This window comes from Sardina pilchardus, chromosome 22 (genome assembly GCF_963854185.1).
Source record: "Sardina pilchardus chromosome 22, fSarPil1.1, whole genome shotgun sequence".
Classification (NCBI taxonomy): domain Eukaryota; kingdom Metazoa; phylum Chordata; class Actinopteri; order Clupeiformes; family Clupeidae; genus Sardina; species Sardina pilchardus.
In genome coordinates this window covers 2,179,775-2,196,027 of record NC_085015.1, presented here as the reverse complement: position 1 = coordinate 2,196,027, position 16,253 = coordinate 2,179,775, and the positions used below count along the sequence as shown (strand labels likewise).

General features: G+C 40.3%; 1 protein-coding gene across 3 annotated transcripts in view; it reads right to left on the bottom strand.

Annotated features, from left to right (window-relative positions):
• The window catches only part of LOC134070023 (nuclear GTPase SLIP-GC-like), a 98,135-nt gene extending 83,781 nt beyond the window's left edge, over positions 1–14,354 (bottom strand). For all 3 annotated transcript variants that reach the window (XM_062526208.1, XM_062526209.1, XM_062526210.1), the window contains exons 1-2: positions 14,322–14,354; positions 5,874–5,941 (exon numbers count right to left, since the gene is read on the bottom strand). The gene's annotated coding sequence lies outside the window, so the exon portion shown is untranslated. The remainder of the gene's footprint in view (positions 1–5,873; positions 5,942–14,321) is intronic.
• Between the last annotated feature and the right edge of the window lie 1,899 nt (positions 14,355–16,253).

Below are 16,253 nucleotides of genomic sequence, written 5' to 3'. Positions count from 1 at the left end.
TACTGGTAAAATAGCACATTTACGTTAAGATGTTATTTCAACCCCTGGCATAAATTATGGAATCACAACTCTTGGACAATGTTCATTTTTTTTTCACAAACAAAGAAAAACCACAGATGTGTCTCAAAAATACAGAACAAAAATACAAACGCAACAAATTAACAATATCTGGCTTTGTAAAAAAAAAAAAGTCGGTCAAAAAAGTGCCACTGAGCACACCGAAGTGATGCCGATGCCGATTGTACGTTCTGCGTGTGTGTGAAGTTTGATACATTACCCATAACTGCAGGCTTCGGAGTCAGCCGAGCCAAGTAGATATCATGCAGGATTTGCGGAACTAATTGCCACTAGTTTTCGGACTTCACTGATTAAGCAATAAGAAAATATAAATATAATGATATAGTGTGTATTATTTTATTGCCATTGCTTGTGTGTGAGGCCAACAAAACACTCTTGGGCACGGAATAAAAAACTTTTCGCCCGTTAACCTAGCTAGCTTGCTAGCTAATATTAGCACAGTAAACGAAAATGAATGGGAAATAACCTGAAATAACACACGTTCAGACACTTAGTTTTAGCAAAAATATGTTAGGAAGATCTATCAAAATGGGTCCGAAACTTACGTCGCTGAATGTAGGGCTAATGGTTAGTTTAAGTCCTCTGCTACCTACAGTGGGTACGGGTTGAGAATGCACCTTCTCCCGCGGGACTCCCGAAGAGATCCCGCAGGCCGTCAAGCCGATTTTTTTCGAGGCTAAGGCAATGTACCCAAACAACCACCAGGTGGCAGAAAGTTTCATCCCGCATTTCAAAATGATGAAGACCGCATATCCGTCAATAGTCGACTCCTTAATCTCATTTAATCATTACAATGAAGGTGATGACTGGCGAAATGATTCAAACGACGTTTCAATGAACCATTGTTGAAATGAATGAAAATGGTTATAGAAAATCGCCTACAGCCTAACGCCGACACAGCTGATTCTTTGATTGATTCTAAGCTGTTTTGATGTAGGGGATGGGTAAACTGGCGCGCTACAAACATGCTACCAATCAAATGTAATATTAGTAGGACTAGCCTACTTAGACACTTTAGTCATAGGCAACGTTGCCATGTTAATTTGGGCTAGAAGTGCTTGCTTGTGGTGGCGCTCCTGTCCGCTGCTTCTCCCGAATTGTGTGGCAAATTTGTCAGCAATCAGCTTAAATGTCAAATCATATTTATTTCTCTTTGTCGCCATGGTATTGGGGGAAACGCGGAGAAACGAGATGGTCAGTCCTCGTATTTTTTCTTCGCGTTTCGTTATAAGAAATATATAAGTAGGCTAATAGTTAGTCTTCTTCCGTATTGAACAGATACGGGACGCTCTTTGTTCCGTATTTTAAGGAACTACTCAATGCACACACACTACAATGAAAAACACACAAAGAAATCACTAAACATATAGCCTACAACCTAATGACACTTTAATGCAGCGTTTCTCAAACTATGGGCCGCGAAACGTGGAGACTGCTGCTGGTCCGCGAGACATGGAGTGAAATTAGGTCCGGTGATCTGATAATTTGCTGCGCAATTGACCAAGCAACCGCGGACCTACTGAAAAAGAAAGCAAACGTTGCTGCGGAAATGCTTGCTAATTTGATGTGTTTAAACATAGAGCCATACAATTAGGTGTGTCTGTTATTATGATAATTTTCGAGCATAACTGCTTGTCCATAGCTCAGTGACAGGTGTTAATAGCCTTGCCATAAGCACTGCTGCAGGTGCTTCTTTTATTATGCGGTTAGAGCATAAGCGCTTACTCATATAGACTATAACTCAGGGACAGGTGCAAAACCACCAACTGGGATGGATCGAAGGGCAAGCAAGCACTGCCACACAACGTGAAGGCCTTTGTGTTGTCAACACTAAACAGAAAGTTTCCTACGATGGGGAGAAGTGGCCGCAAGGACTGCATCGATAAGATCAACGAATACAGTAATGTTTTACAACCCAGCTGGTATCCGCTGTTCATTCCGACATATCCCCACTCGGCGGTAGGCCTAGGCCTATTTAACTTTTTTTTTTCAAACAACGTGCCATTCCGACATGAGGTCATTAATAGGCTATTAATGTCATAACTATTAGGCTATCATTAGGCTTACTATGCATGGCTGTAGGCAGCTATGAGGCCACTGAGATCTGGACCTCATCGGTTTTGTGAAAGCCGATTGGAAATACATAAGTTTAGAGCGAACGTTTCAACTATGTTTGCCATGGTAGACAAAAACACTCAAATAAAACAATAGCCTAAAAAATAACTGCATGCGTAATGGACACGGCTCTATATCCTAAATAATTTTCGAGGTTCGCCATTTGGTAATATGACCTATCCTTATTGACAATAATTTAGATTGAGCACAACTAAAGTTGCACGAAGGCAAAATACAGTCCTAAAAGCCTATTCTATATAGCCTGGCCAATATTGTAGATGTGCAAAAGCAGCATTTGCGTGCGTGCTTGCCGGTGAGGTGTAGCCTACAAAAATGAGCATAACATCTGATTATTAAAGTATGGCTATAAGATATAGGCTAGAGAAGAGTTGGTTTAAAATTCAAGTGTAGTAAAAAAGTTTGTGCACATCCCCGGTCAAGGTGCAGAACAAGAGTAGGCTAAATCATTAAAAAATGGAAAAAGGTTCGCACACTTGAAATCCTTCTTTTTTGATTTGATTTTATTTTCGTGTGGTCTTCTTCAGATTAAAATTCAAGTACGTGCGCTATTTAACCCCTCGAGACCGACTGCAGTCTGCTGACACAGCCAGACGACTCTCCCAACCCATTCATTCGTTTTGGCCGATATAACCCATTCATTCGTTTTGTGCGTATATAGATTCCTGCATGCTGCATTACCGTGACCCTTAGCCTACCTTGTGGATGATTTTTTCTCATTGGAATACAGCAGGACAGAATGCCTTTTATCTAAACGCAAAAGCTGAGATTGTTGGAAGGACTAGGCTACTCAACAAACTTGTTTTTCGTTTCTGGGAGATCTCGTTATCGTTTTGGATTGTCGGATTTTTATACTTATTGTTTGGACTTATGGACAATGAACTTTGAGGGGTGGTTGTTAGTGCTTTACAAAGCTTTGTGTTAATAAGTGTCGGTCCTCCTATCCTTCAGCTCACTGCGCGATGCAGTTGCGCATACTGGCCACGAAGTCATTAACTGTTTACGACACAATACATGATATTTGTGTTTTTCGTTTCTTAGATTTAATGCATGTTTGACATGTAAACAGGCCTTCAGTCCGTTAACTTAAGGCCTTCTTCTGCATGGGGTTGCTCGCATCCGCCCGTAACCTAGACTATTATGTGCGTAGTGGCTGCATACTCTTGATTATAATAAGAGGCAAATTGTTACAGGACAACTTAAACTGACTTCCCCAATGCTTCCCCGCAGCACATTACATTTTAATATAGGCTAAAATAGGATGAACAAAGTCTATGCTATATTAAATCCAGTAGCCTAATAATTCTATGTGCCACGTCCGATTTCGCAAGTGATGTAGTAGGCTACGTTTAAACATCGACAAACGTCTGTGAGACTACCCATTTCATGAAGAGCAATTGTGATGTGCGATCATTCCCCCTCCCCCACACTTGTCTAACCAGTTCACTAGACATTATAGCCTATGCGGCATTGAGGACGATTGCCTCCCTCCCCCCTCTCTCTCGACAGACACTTCCTGACACTAGGGCTCGGGATCATGACATCAAAACTTCGCGGGCACAGCCACATTGGCAGCTTCACTCCTTAGTTTACTATGGATTACTATGGATTTACTCCCGCCTTTTAGTGTGTTCCTGTTACTTAGTTTTTGCCTTCTTGGTAGTATGTTGCTGTGTAGTGGGGTGTAACAGTGCAACCCACGATCGCAAGAGGAAAAGAATAAATCGCTACTATATTTCTGCTTCTTGTCTTGTGCATCTGAATGAATGGATATTACGTTCAGTGCGCTACCAAATGGCGGCTATATTCCTAGAATGCAAGGCGTGTGCCCGAGCCCTATTATGCAAATGTAAAAATGTGTGTGTGTGTGTGTGTGTGTGTGTGTGTGTGTGTGTGTGTGTGTGTGTGTGTGTGTGCTGAACCACAAATTCACATACTAACTTTTCTTTTCAGCAGACATAACAATCATAAAAAATCGCAAAACTTTTTAATAAAATAATGCCTCTTGTCTTAATGGGTTCCGGAGGTTCGTAGAGTAAGTTTTGAACCCCGGTCGCTGACGTATGATTAAGATGCCTCAACCAGTTACGCCACAGTTCGAGTGTCAATCTCTTCGCAATTAGCCAACAAATATAAAGGATTCAGTCAGTCGAGTTCATTTATTCGCGGCATGCACTTGAAACGCCGATCAAAAGTTCTGACATGTTAAACTGACGTTAGTCATTAATTCACCACATGATAAAATGCTGTTATATTGACGCACAGTAGCCCACGGTAGTCTATGTCTATCTCTGAATCAACATGAACATGCATAACGAGATCCATATATTCTAAGTTGCTAGAAACTTCTTTTGCGGAGCTAGGCCTACTAGTCGATGGTTACAATGAATCACCCTCACTGCCCTATCGCATATCTGACCATCCATTGTTACAATGTTACAAAATGCGCGATCTTCTCCATGCATGTAGCCTACGGTTATAAGTAAAGTGACATGATAGGCATGTAGGCCTATTAAAGATATTTCTGTTAAATACATTTTATTTTCAGTTGTCAAAAGTGGTGGGGACAAAATCTGTGATAAAGTGCTGGGTAAGCTACCCAGCGTCGCCGGTTAAAATGAACATGCCTCCGTTTTAAAATAGCCTAGGCCTACACATTTCTAAGTATTCCTAGCATAAATGTAGACTAAATGTCCATCTTGTCCATCTCTTTCGTCTTCGCCTTGACAATAATAGCCTATTCACGGAAATGCGGTTTTGTAACCGTAATGAATTAATGAATTAATCTAAGGTTGCCTATATCGAGTCTTTCAGGTTGAATTGAAGGCTTCTAAAACCATTTTCATTAATTTCAACAATGGTTTATTGAAACGTCGTTTGATTATAATTTCGCCAGTCATCACCTTCATTTTAATGATTAAATGAGACGGATTAAATGAGACGGATATGCGGAGCCTTTTTCTCCCTCTCCATTGACCAAAACGTTGCTCTGGCATCTCTGCTGGACTGACTGAGTTATAGGCTACGTCGAGTGAGAGAGCCAGCTGTGAGGTACGCTGTAAAACATTCGAAAACTCTGAAACTGCAATCTGACATGCCGAGCGTGATGTCTCTTTTCTCCGCTTGTCACCAGCGCGGTGTCTTCGGGTTTTTCCGTGTTTTCCGGTATGAGCCGAACCTTCATTTTATTAAGGCGGTCTTATGTTGCCCCCTTGCGGTTGCAGTTTTAATTAAAGTCCCGATGCTTCGGGAGTCCCGATGTGCGGGAAAGAAAGGAGCATTCTCAACCCGTACCATCTGTAGATGTTACGAAGGGTTAGGATTCAACCAATCAGATTGGTAATTGAGACCGACGGCCACTGGCCGACTCTACATGTCAAGTCGGCCAAAACTGTCCAAAATTAGCCCCGACCGCCCCCGACTGCCCGACGGCCAATTATCGGGTTGGTGTGTTCAGGCCTTTAGAGAAAAACATGATTGAGGCATATCTGTGACCACAAGAGTAGTGATTCCATATACATATATATTGTTGGGGGGTTTTAGAAACTGATACAAAACAAATTAATCACATTACAAGTTTATATTGTTGGGGGGTTTTAGAAACTGATACAAAACAAATTAATCACATTACAAGTTTATCATCACAGACGATAGTCTGGTACCTTGAGGATTCCTTTGTGCCATCTTTCTGTGTCGTCTATTGAGTAGAAAATTCGGTAGACTTTTTCACCTGGAAAATGTCAGAAAATGTAAATATTTGTAATAAAAATAGGTAACACAAAAAAATGTGGTAACACTTTATAATAACTTCACACAATTCATCATCTATTAAGCATTTGTTACCTATTAGTTAATGGTTTGTTCATCATTATTAATCTATCGTTCATGCATAATGTATCATCAGTAAAGCATTTTTTTCACAAAGTTATGAATGGTTTGTTCACAGTAAATAAGCCTATTTTTGAAATACTTTCATAACTTATTGGTAATACTTAATATATCATGCAATAACATTTTGTTAATGAATAACTATTTCCATTATTTAACATTTGTTACATACATATGCACTAATGATTAGTTAGGATGTGAATACATGTTTTATAAACCACCTCCTAATACTATATTTCAAGATTAACTCTATTAACTGTATTTTGTGAGCTCATCTAAAGTGAGGACTTGATAGGGAGGGAAAGTAATCTCATCGCCCCCTACTGGTTGCGTTCCTAGAGGCTAGCGGGAGTGGATGGGATTTTCTTTTAGAAAAAATATATCTCGGCCCACGATGGGATCTTAGTTAAATGCCTTCAATATGCTATGCATGTAGGTCAGCCCTATTGCTTCTAGTGGTCATACTTTATTTTTTTAGGATCAGTTTAATTGTTTTGAGTTTGTTTGTAACATGGTGATAACGAACTACAGTAGCCACAGTAGCATTTGACGCAGAGGCAATTCTAGAGTCTGTGGGGGCCCTAAGCAAAAAATCCTAGGGGGCCCTACTTACACCCCCCCCCCCATTCATTGCAAGTGCCATTCACACATGCTACATACTGTTTTTTTTTTTCAGCACAGTCTAGGCTACCCAGATCTGCCACAATATCATGCATAAATACTTGCATTGATTTATTTTAGATTTTTAAATAATACAAATTCAAAAAGCAGGCTACTATACAAATTCTTACATTTTGACGTGTATCTCACCACAGCAAGCAGCTCGACATGACTTGGTTGTATAGGCCTGACTGCTCTAAATGGCAAGAACCATGATGGAGGGATACTTTGGGTCTGAGCAATTTACAGAAATATGTGGTGTGTAGGCCTACCTTCCAGAAATAAGCTGATCTGACCTGACTTGTTAGTGTTGTAGCACACATGACGTGCACACATGATGATTCTCTGATATTTATTTTACTGCATTGCAATGAACAAAGTAAAGGCAAAAAAAGTGTTTATTTGTCAAACAAATTTGGATGCAATATGAGTCTTGAATTTGATACCATACAGGAGTTTGCTATATAGGAAATCAAGTCACGTCAAAATCAATGCGTTTCAATGGAAGTACATTACAGTATAGAACAAATGATTGTCAATGATATGGTATGATGGAAGTATCTCAAGTCACATGCCAAGTCACATAAGGAAGATATTGACCTTTAGACAGCATATCAAGTGAGTTGGCATGCACTGAGATACTTCCATCATACCATATCATTGACGATCATTTGTTCTATAATGTACTTCCATTGAAACGCATTGATTTTGACTCGACTTGATTTCCTCATTTCTGAGGTGATATGAAGCAAAGATTCTAGAACAGAGCAAGATGGATCAGTTGCGTCAAAAGAATGAAGTACGGTACAGGGCGCCATTTTGGTAAGCTCAGCAACATTTCTGACACAGTTCCAATCATATAAACCCACCTCAACAGCTGTTTTTGCCGTTGCCAGCTGTTTTTTGTTTTGTTTTGTTACTCGGTAATGATCTGGCCGTGTGAAAGGCACGATTTATTACTTTTCGGCTTACCAAAATGGCGCCCATGGAGCGTTAGAATGTACTTCAAAAAATCCAACGTATTCTCCGGCCAGTGATCCATCTTGCTCTGTTCTAGAATCTTTGATATGAAGTAATATATAATATTCCCTTTGCATAGGCTTTTGGTATCCAATATAGAAGCAAAATGTAGCAATTACTTTGAAGCTGACTGTACCTATTGTTCAGATTTAGTTTTCTAGAAATATATGCAAATTATTGCATTTTTAAGTAAAACTGGTCTCATTTGCATATCTAAACATCACATTTCAGAAAACTTGCAATACAAAAAATCTTTGCCTTAATGTGAGTAAACAACTGTGAAAGTTTCAATTTGATATCTATAGTTTAAAATTTTACCCATTTCACCAGTAGTAAATCCCTAGTCAAGTCAAGTCAAGTCAAGTTTATTTATATAGCACATTTCATACACAGAGGTCATTCAATGTGCTTTACATAAACAAAAACCAAACAGTAATTATAGCAGATAAAAGCATAGATGGGCAAAGAGTAATAGTAATAAAAATAATAATAATAATAATAATAAAAAGATCATAATAGAAAATAAAAACAAAGCATAAATCAAGATCAAATCAATAAGGAATAATTAACATAAAAGACTCCAGATGGAGTAATTAAGAGACAGTTAGCAGAAAGCATCTGAGAACAATTTGGTCTTAAGTCTAGATTTAAAACAGGCTGCAGTTGGGGCCTTTTTAATGTCATCAGAAAGTTGGTTCCAAAGCTGAGCCGCATAGCAGCTAAAAGCTGCTTCGCCATGTTTAGTTCTAACAGCAGGCTTTACTAAGAGGTTTTTCTCCTGAGACCTCAGAGGACGAGAAGGTGTGTACTGCTGAAACATGTCTGATAGGTATTTAGGTCCTGCTCCATTTACTGATTTATAAACAATTAGTAGTGTTTTAAAGTCAACTCTGTGAATACTGGAAGCCAGTGCAGAGATTTAAGAATTGGAGTAATGTGCTCAGTTCTTTTTGTTTTTGTGAGAACCCTAGCTGCTGCATTTTGAATCATCTGAAGCTGTTTGATAGTCTTTTTAGGAAGGCCTGTGAAAAGCCCATTGCAGTAATCAACCCTGCTAGAGATAAATGCATGAATGAGTTTTTCTAAGTCATGTTTTGACATTAGCCCTCTCAATTTGGCAATATTTTTGAGGTGATAAAAAGCTGATTTAGTTATCATTTTCATGTGACTGTTGAAATTTAGATCACTGTCGATTAATACACCGAGATTTTTAACAGTATCCTTTGCTTTCAATCCTTTTGTTTCAAGGAGAGTGGCAACCTTAATCCTTTCCTCCTTTTTACCAAATATAATTGCTTCAGTTTTTTCTTTGTTCAGCTGAAGAAAATTTTGAGCCATCCAAGTGTTGATTTGTTCTATACACTGACATAGAGATTCAAGGGGACCATAGTCTTTTGGTGACAGAGCTAAGTAAATTTGTGTGTCATCTGCATAGCTATGATATGAAATCAAATTATTTTGGATGATTTGTCCAAGTGGGAGCATATAGAGGTTGAATAATAGTGGCCCCAAGATCGACCCCTGGGGAACACCACAGGTCAGGGATGTTGGTGTTGAGGTACAGTTGCCGATGGCAACAAAGAAGCTCCTTTCTTGTAGATATGATTTGAGCCAGTTTAGAACTATGCCTGTAAATCCAACCCAGTGTTCTAGTCTGTGTAGTAAAATATTGTGATCAACAGTGTCAAATGCTGCGCTAAGGTCCAGTAGCACTAGGACTGATGTTTTACCAGAATCTGTGTTGAGACGTATGTCATTGAAAACCTTAATGAGAGCTGTTTCAGTGCTGTGATTTGCCCGAAAACCAGACTGAAAGTAATCAAAATACCCATTTGATGTTAGGAAGGTGGTTAGTTGATTAAAGACTACTTTTTCAATAATTTTGCCAATAAAAGGTAGATTGGATATGGGCCTGTAATTGTTTAAAATGGAGGCATCCAGGTTATTCTTCTTGAGCAGTGGCTTTACAACAGCTGTTTTTAGTGACTTAGGAAAAGTGCCAGACAGCAGTGATGTATTTACAATGTGAAGGACATCTGAGGCTATAAGGTGAAAAACAGTTTTGAAGAAATTTGTAGGCAGGGTGTCTAAGACACACGTGGAGGAGCTGAGAATCTGTACTGTTTTTTCAAGTGTTTCGTAGTCTATCAAATTGAACTCTGACATCAAGTTAAGTTTCCCTCTATTTGTAGCTGGAAGTTCCGGGTGTTGAATGAGTAATTTAGCAGATATATTGAGTCTGATTTTGTCAATTTTACCTTTAAAAAAACATGAAAACTCATTGCATTTATTAGTTGAGAGAAGTTCGGGCACTAATTGTGAGGGAGGATTTGTTAACTTTTCGACAGTGGAAAATAAAACACGAGTGTTATTTGAACTCCTACTGATGATGTTAGAAAAGAAAGACTGTCTTGCTTTGCACATTTCAAAGTTATATGTGCGGAGCATGTCTTTATGGATGTCATAGTGGATCTGAAGTTTGTATTTACGCCATTTTCTTTCAGTCTTCCTACACTCTCTTTTTAGGAGTTTAACCGCTGGATTTTGCTTCCATGGTGCTTTCTGTTTGTCCTTAACTTTCTTGGATTTTAAGGGAGCAATGCCATCCATAATGTTTGCCATTTTTGCATTAAAGTGATCCAATAAGTCTTCTACTGAGTCTGACAAATTACTTGATGTCTGTGAGAGTGCTTGCTCAAAAAGAACACTTGTCTTATCATTTATGATTCTCCTTTTTACCAACATAGATCTGTTCTGACTGTGTGGGGACATAGACACATCAAAGAACACGCAGAAATGATCAGATAACGCCAGGTCTTTAACAGCTGTGGAGACATTGAGACCCTTTGTGATAACGAGGTCGAGTGTATGGCCTTGAGAGTGTGTTGGCTCCTGTATATGCTGTGTTAGGGAGAAAGTGTCGATTAGTGCAATGAATTCCTTGGCATAATTGTTTTCAGGATTATCCACATGTAGGTTTAGATCCCCTGATATAATAAGACAGTCAAACTCTATGCAAATGACTGATAGCAGTTCACCAAACTCTTCAAGAAAGACTTTAGCTGAATGTTTTGGAGGCCTGTAAATAGTCAGTAGTAAAATCTGAGGAGAAGACTTAATGCTTGCACACAGATATTCAAATGAAGTAAATTCACCAAATGATGACTGATTGCACTGAAAGGATGCCTTGAAAATTGTAGCTATCCCCCCTCCTCTTTTATTTGCTCTGGTAGCACTCAAAAAACTGAAATTTGGTGGAGCAGATTCGATGAGGGTAGCAGCACTGTTTGCTTGGTCTAACCATGTCTCAGTTAAGAGTAAAAAATCAAGGTTGTATGTGCAAATAAGATCATTAATTAAGAATGATTTGTTTGAAAGAGATCTGATGTTTAGGAGAGCTAGTTTTGCTGTAAGAGTTGGGGAGCTATGATCCACTGGGGAAATATGAGGCTGTAGTGGTACAGGTAGGAGATTTGACTGGTTTACCCTGTAGGCTCGATGTGCTAGTCTTCTATTACTTGTCAGAACAGGAATAGAAAATGACATAGGCTTACTGGGTCCCGGCATGTTCTCAAAACTACTGTCACTACCATTTCTATTGCAGGGACCCACAGAATATCATACAATACTCTCATGAAGTTGTTGCTGCGTAGGTGATCCTTTTGCATGCGGAGGGGGAGGGCGTGGAGGTGCACTGCGCTTCAGTGCTGAAGGTCTTGGGCTGTTGAAAATCTGCCTGGCTGCTGGTAGCAGTCTCTCCATTGTTGCAGGGAACATCATGTGCTTGAGTGGGGATGGTGACGGGTATGTGGGGGATCCTGTGGAGTTTGTTTGGGTGGTGGAATGATGAGGAAGGGATTGGGATGGGATATTAGGTGGGTTTGGGTGGCCTGGGTAGTTGGATTGGGTGGGGTGGTTATTGGGTGTGTGTAGTGATGGGAAATCAAGGAATAAAAGTCCAGAGTCTCCATCTGCCAGATGGGGTCCTGGGGGGTTTGTTGCTTCGCTATTAGCAAGTATTCCAGTAGTGTGTTCCATGTTGTTATGGCTTTGTGGTGGCAAGGAGTCAACGGAGGTGGGGAGGGGCACTGGTACATGACCCTTCCTTTCTGATAGCCTTCCAACAGCTTTGATAGGTGCTATCTTCTCCTGTTCATGACATCCATTTGTTTGCTGAGATTTCGCAGAGTTTGACGCCAGTGATTTACTATGAATCATTTTAGCAGCACCCATCTTATCATGTCCAGTGGACGTGGCTGGGCATTGTTGTTCTGGTTGTTTATGTTTCTCCAAGGTCTGCATGTTGATGTCCTCAGTTTGTTCCGTTTGTGTGGCTACTGAGCGCTTATCAGAGGCTTGGCTCAAGGTTGGCAGAGAAAATGTTGGGTGCAAGAGAGAGAGGTGATAGTTCTGTGTTAAGATCTTGGCTCCAGTCCAACTCAGCTCTGTGCTTTTTGGTCTGAAATATTCCCTGCGATTCCAGAAAAGGTTGAAATTGTCAATAAAATTCATCCCAACTGAAAAGCATGTTTTTGCGAGCCAGGTGTTTAAACTAAACAGTCTCGTAAAAACAAAGCTTCCCTCTGCTGGGAGTGGGCCACTGATGAAAGTTTGTAATCCAAGTTCAAATAGAGCAGAGAAAAGTTCCTTGAAATCTTGTTGGACATACAGTTGTTCTTTGTAAATGTCATTTGCTCCAACATGCACAATGATGCGCTTGATAGTTGTATATTTTGACACCAGTTCTGCCAGTTTGTTTTTTGTGTCAGACACTGAAACATTTGGGAAACAACATACAATCATCCTTTCCCCATTTAAAAGTCTCACTGTAGAGTCGCCTAGAATGAGGGTTGTGGGATGAACAGGTGCCGAGTGCTGCTTCTTGTCTGTGCCCGTCTTTCTATTGTTGTGGTTTGCTCGCTGCCTGTTTTGGGTTTTTTCCCTGGGAAAAACCTCTCTCACGTCCTGGAGGCATTCAAATCTGTTCCATAGTTTTAGGGGCTCTGGGTCACCCCTAGGACCACAAGCCCTATGGTTTGCTGATCTGTCTGTATTTCTGATCCGAGGCCTGGAATTAACATCTGAGTTTACTGGTGTTGAGGTACGTACAGTTCTTGTATTACGTTTTTTGCTTTTTGGCCTGGCACCTTGCCTGCGCCAAGGCTCAGAACTCTCATTTTGCTTTGTGAGGTCGATGCATTCAATGCTATTGGAAGATTGTTGAGTTACATTCTCTGCATTTCCAGTTGTCACTGTACTCACTTCATGAGATGTCTCTCGTAGTTCATCCGTCTTTGATGAAAGGGCACCAATCTTTGATTCCAAGGCAGAAATCCTCTGTTCTAGTTCAGTACATTTACTACATGATCTCCTGCGTCTCGGGCCGGAGGAGTGCATGTTGTTTAATCCAACTTCAAGGTGACTTGCCGTTCATGTAAAGTAAAAACTAACTATTAAAGTTTCACCGTCTTTGCTAACCTAGCTTGTAAATGAAATAAAATAAAGAAAAAGAGTGAAAATTGCTAAAGGGATAGTAAAGCAGGAGCAGCAAGAAATGCGTCCTACTCGCTTGAGTAGTATGGCAAAATGCATTGGAAATTGCTACCTTTTGACATTGAAAAAAAGTATGTTCCACTAAATATAAATGGGTAGATTTTTTATATTAATATATTAATTAGATATACCTAGGGGTCACAAAAAACTTGGAATGATTACTATTGCAATTAGTTATGGGTCAAACGCTAGATTGACTGGCCTAAATGGTCTTTTGCTGTTTTCACGGAGACATGCTTTTGTTTTATCTGTATGTGAGCAATGTTTGATTACCGTTTATGATGGCTGCTTTGAGTTAGGTGAGGATATTGCTGCAGGAAGTGAACAGTAAACTAGTCATTATACTTAGCAGCCTAATTGGAATGGATAAAAAAGGTAAATACATTTAGTGTAGTGTAAATTTGAAAGTGTGTGTATGAAAATGTTATTTGTTGTGTTATGCATTTCAAAAGCCTGTAATGCTTTGTAAAGTAGTAGAATTTATTCCATAAAAAAAACAAAAACGGCCCCGGCAGTGGCGCAACTGGCTGGGGCACCTGCACCGTACGCCGGCGACCCGGGTTCGATTCCCGCCCCGTGGTCCTTTCCGGATCCCACCCCGACTCTCTCTCCCACTCACTTCCTGTCATTCTCTCTACTGTCCTGTCCATTAAAGGCATAAAAAACAAAAAAAAAAAAAAAAAAAAAAAAAAAAAAACATTTTGTTCACAAATATCATAAATGATCAGATATATAGCTGTCATTTCATTTCAATTCTATTATTATCTAGTATTTTTCACCTAAAAAAATGATGAAAATGCAATAACCATTGACTTTGTACAATCAAGTTAGAACTCAAATGTGTGTAAGAGTGTCAGAGCAAAAACATTAAACTGTATGGAAGTTTTTTTCTCTGTCTGGAAAATACACCTAAATGTGTTAAAAGTTAACTATGACATGTACTAAGTTCATCTATCACCACAGCTCTAATAGAAATAGTAATCTTTTACCTTACAATGACGGCCGTTGTTGATGACAGGAAAGGTAAAATTGGTGTAGTGAAGATCATGAAGTGTGCCAACTTTATATCTTTCCACACAGGAGCTTCAAGAGCAGGGGAGTGGTTAACCTATCGTGAGGTGATATAGATTTAAATATGCCGTGTGGACTTGTTTAGGCTTGTAGGCTGTCTTGAACACAACCAAACGGCGCTCTTGCTTGAATTGGATTTAATACAGTCACATGGTGCATTGTGATGGTCCTATTACAGGAGGTCTAGCAGTTGTTTCAAGCCTGTTTACATAATCAGATGTAACCATGGTAATCTGGCCACAACCCAAAAGGGCAAATTACCGTAGAAGAAGCAGAGCAAACATGCAAATGTAATAACGCTCAAGTTTTTAAATAAAAAATAAAACTTGCTTAAGTTTGGCCACTATATCTGAACCGATTTTCCTAAACTGTAACAATTTATCGATATATAATAGGCTATTAAGACATTTTTGCAAAAATAAAACATGTCTCCATCTGTTCATGAATTTGCATTTGCCCCCACAGTGTTGACTCTATGCCTTGGGATAGCACACCCGACACGCCCACTCAACTGTGGAGAACATATTGCCAAAAATATTGGGTCACCTGCCTTGACTCACATATGAACTTGACATACATTCTTAATCCATAGGGTTTAATATGACACTCTTTGCAGCTATAACAGCTACATCTCTCCTGGGAAGGTTTTGCACAAGGTTACAGAGTGTGTTCATGGGAATTTTTGACCATTCTTCCAGAAGCACATTTGTGAGGTCACACACTGATGTTGGACGAGGAGACAGTCTCTCAGTTTCCACTCTAATATATCACAAACGTGTTCTGTTGGGTTGAGGTCAGGACTCTGTGCAGGCCAGTCAAGTTTATCCACACAAAACTCTGTCATCCATGTCTTTATGGACCTTGCTTTGTACACTGGTGCAGTCATGTTGGAACAGGAATGGGCCATCACCTGAATTGGGCTTGGTCCCTTAGTTCCAGTGAAAGGAACTCTAAATATTACAGTATTAACCAAGAGATTTTGGACAATTCCATGCTCACAACGTTGTGGGAACAGTTTGGGGATGGCCACTTCCTGTTCCAACATGACTGTGAACCAGTGCACAAAGCAAGGTCCAATATTATTTTCGCCATTATTTTCCATTTATCTTGTTTATTTGTTTACTTTAGCTGTTCAGTTATAGATAGCCTTTTTATTTTAATTGTTTGTTTTGCGTTCCCATGCTGTTCTGCAACTTGGCGTTTGTGCTCTGCCTCTGCGCTCGACCTGCGCTGTTTTTCAGATCTCAGCTGTTCTCTTGCCGTCTGAGATCGATGAGGCACCTGTGACTGGTGCTGCTGGTGTTGTTGGACTGTGGATCCAAGGCCGAGGAGCTCCTTTCTGCTGCTGGCTGGACTATTTCAAATCGCCAGCGCGACCTGCGGACTGCGGTGGCTGTTTCGGTCGATTGACTGTCAGCTTGGACATCGGTGGCTGGTCATGGTCGGTGGACTGTCGGCTGGTCTGGCACAGGAGAGGGTACGCGGCTTCGGGAGAGCACCAGAGGATCCTCCTGTGTCCCTTCGCTCTGGTGCAGTGCCTGGGCACATCTTACCGGTGCCTGTTGGCAGCGATGGTCGGGTGAACGCAATTTACCAACGGGCTGTCATGTCAAACCTACAAGCCATCTCGTCTGCTGAGGTTCTGTCCCAGTGAATGCAAGTAGGCTACGCAGACAATGCACGACGCTTGCTTGGATGCGGTCGGTTGGAGTGGACTTTTCCGTTTTTGTTTGTTTACCTCCGCCAAGGAGGTATATGTTTTTATCGGGACCGGCGTTTGTTTGTTTGTCTGTTAGCAAGATAACTAAAAAAAACAATGGATGGATTTCGATGAGATTTTCAGGGAAGGT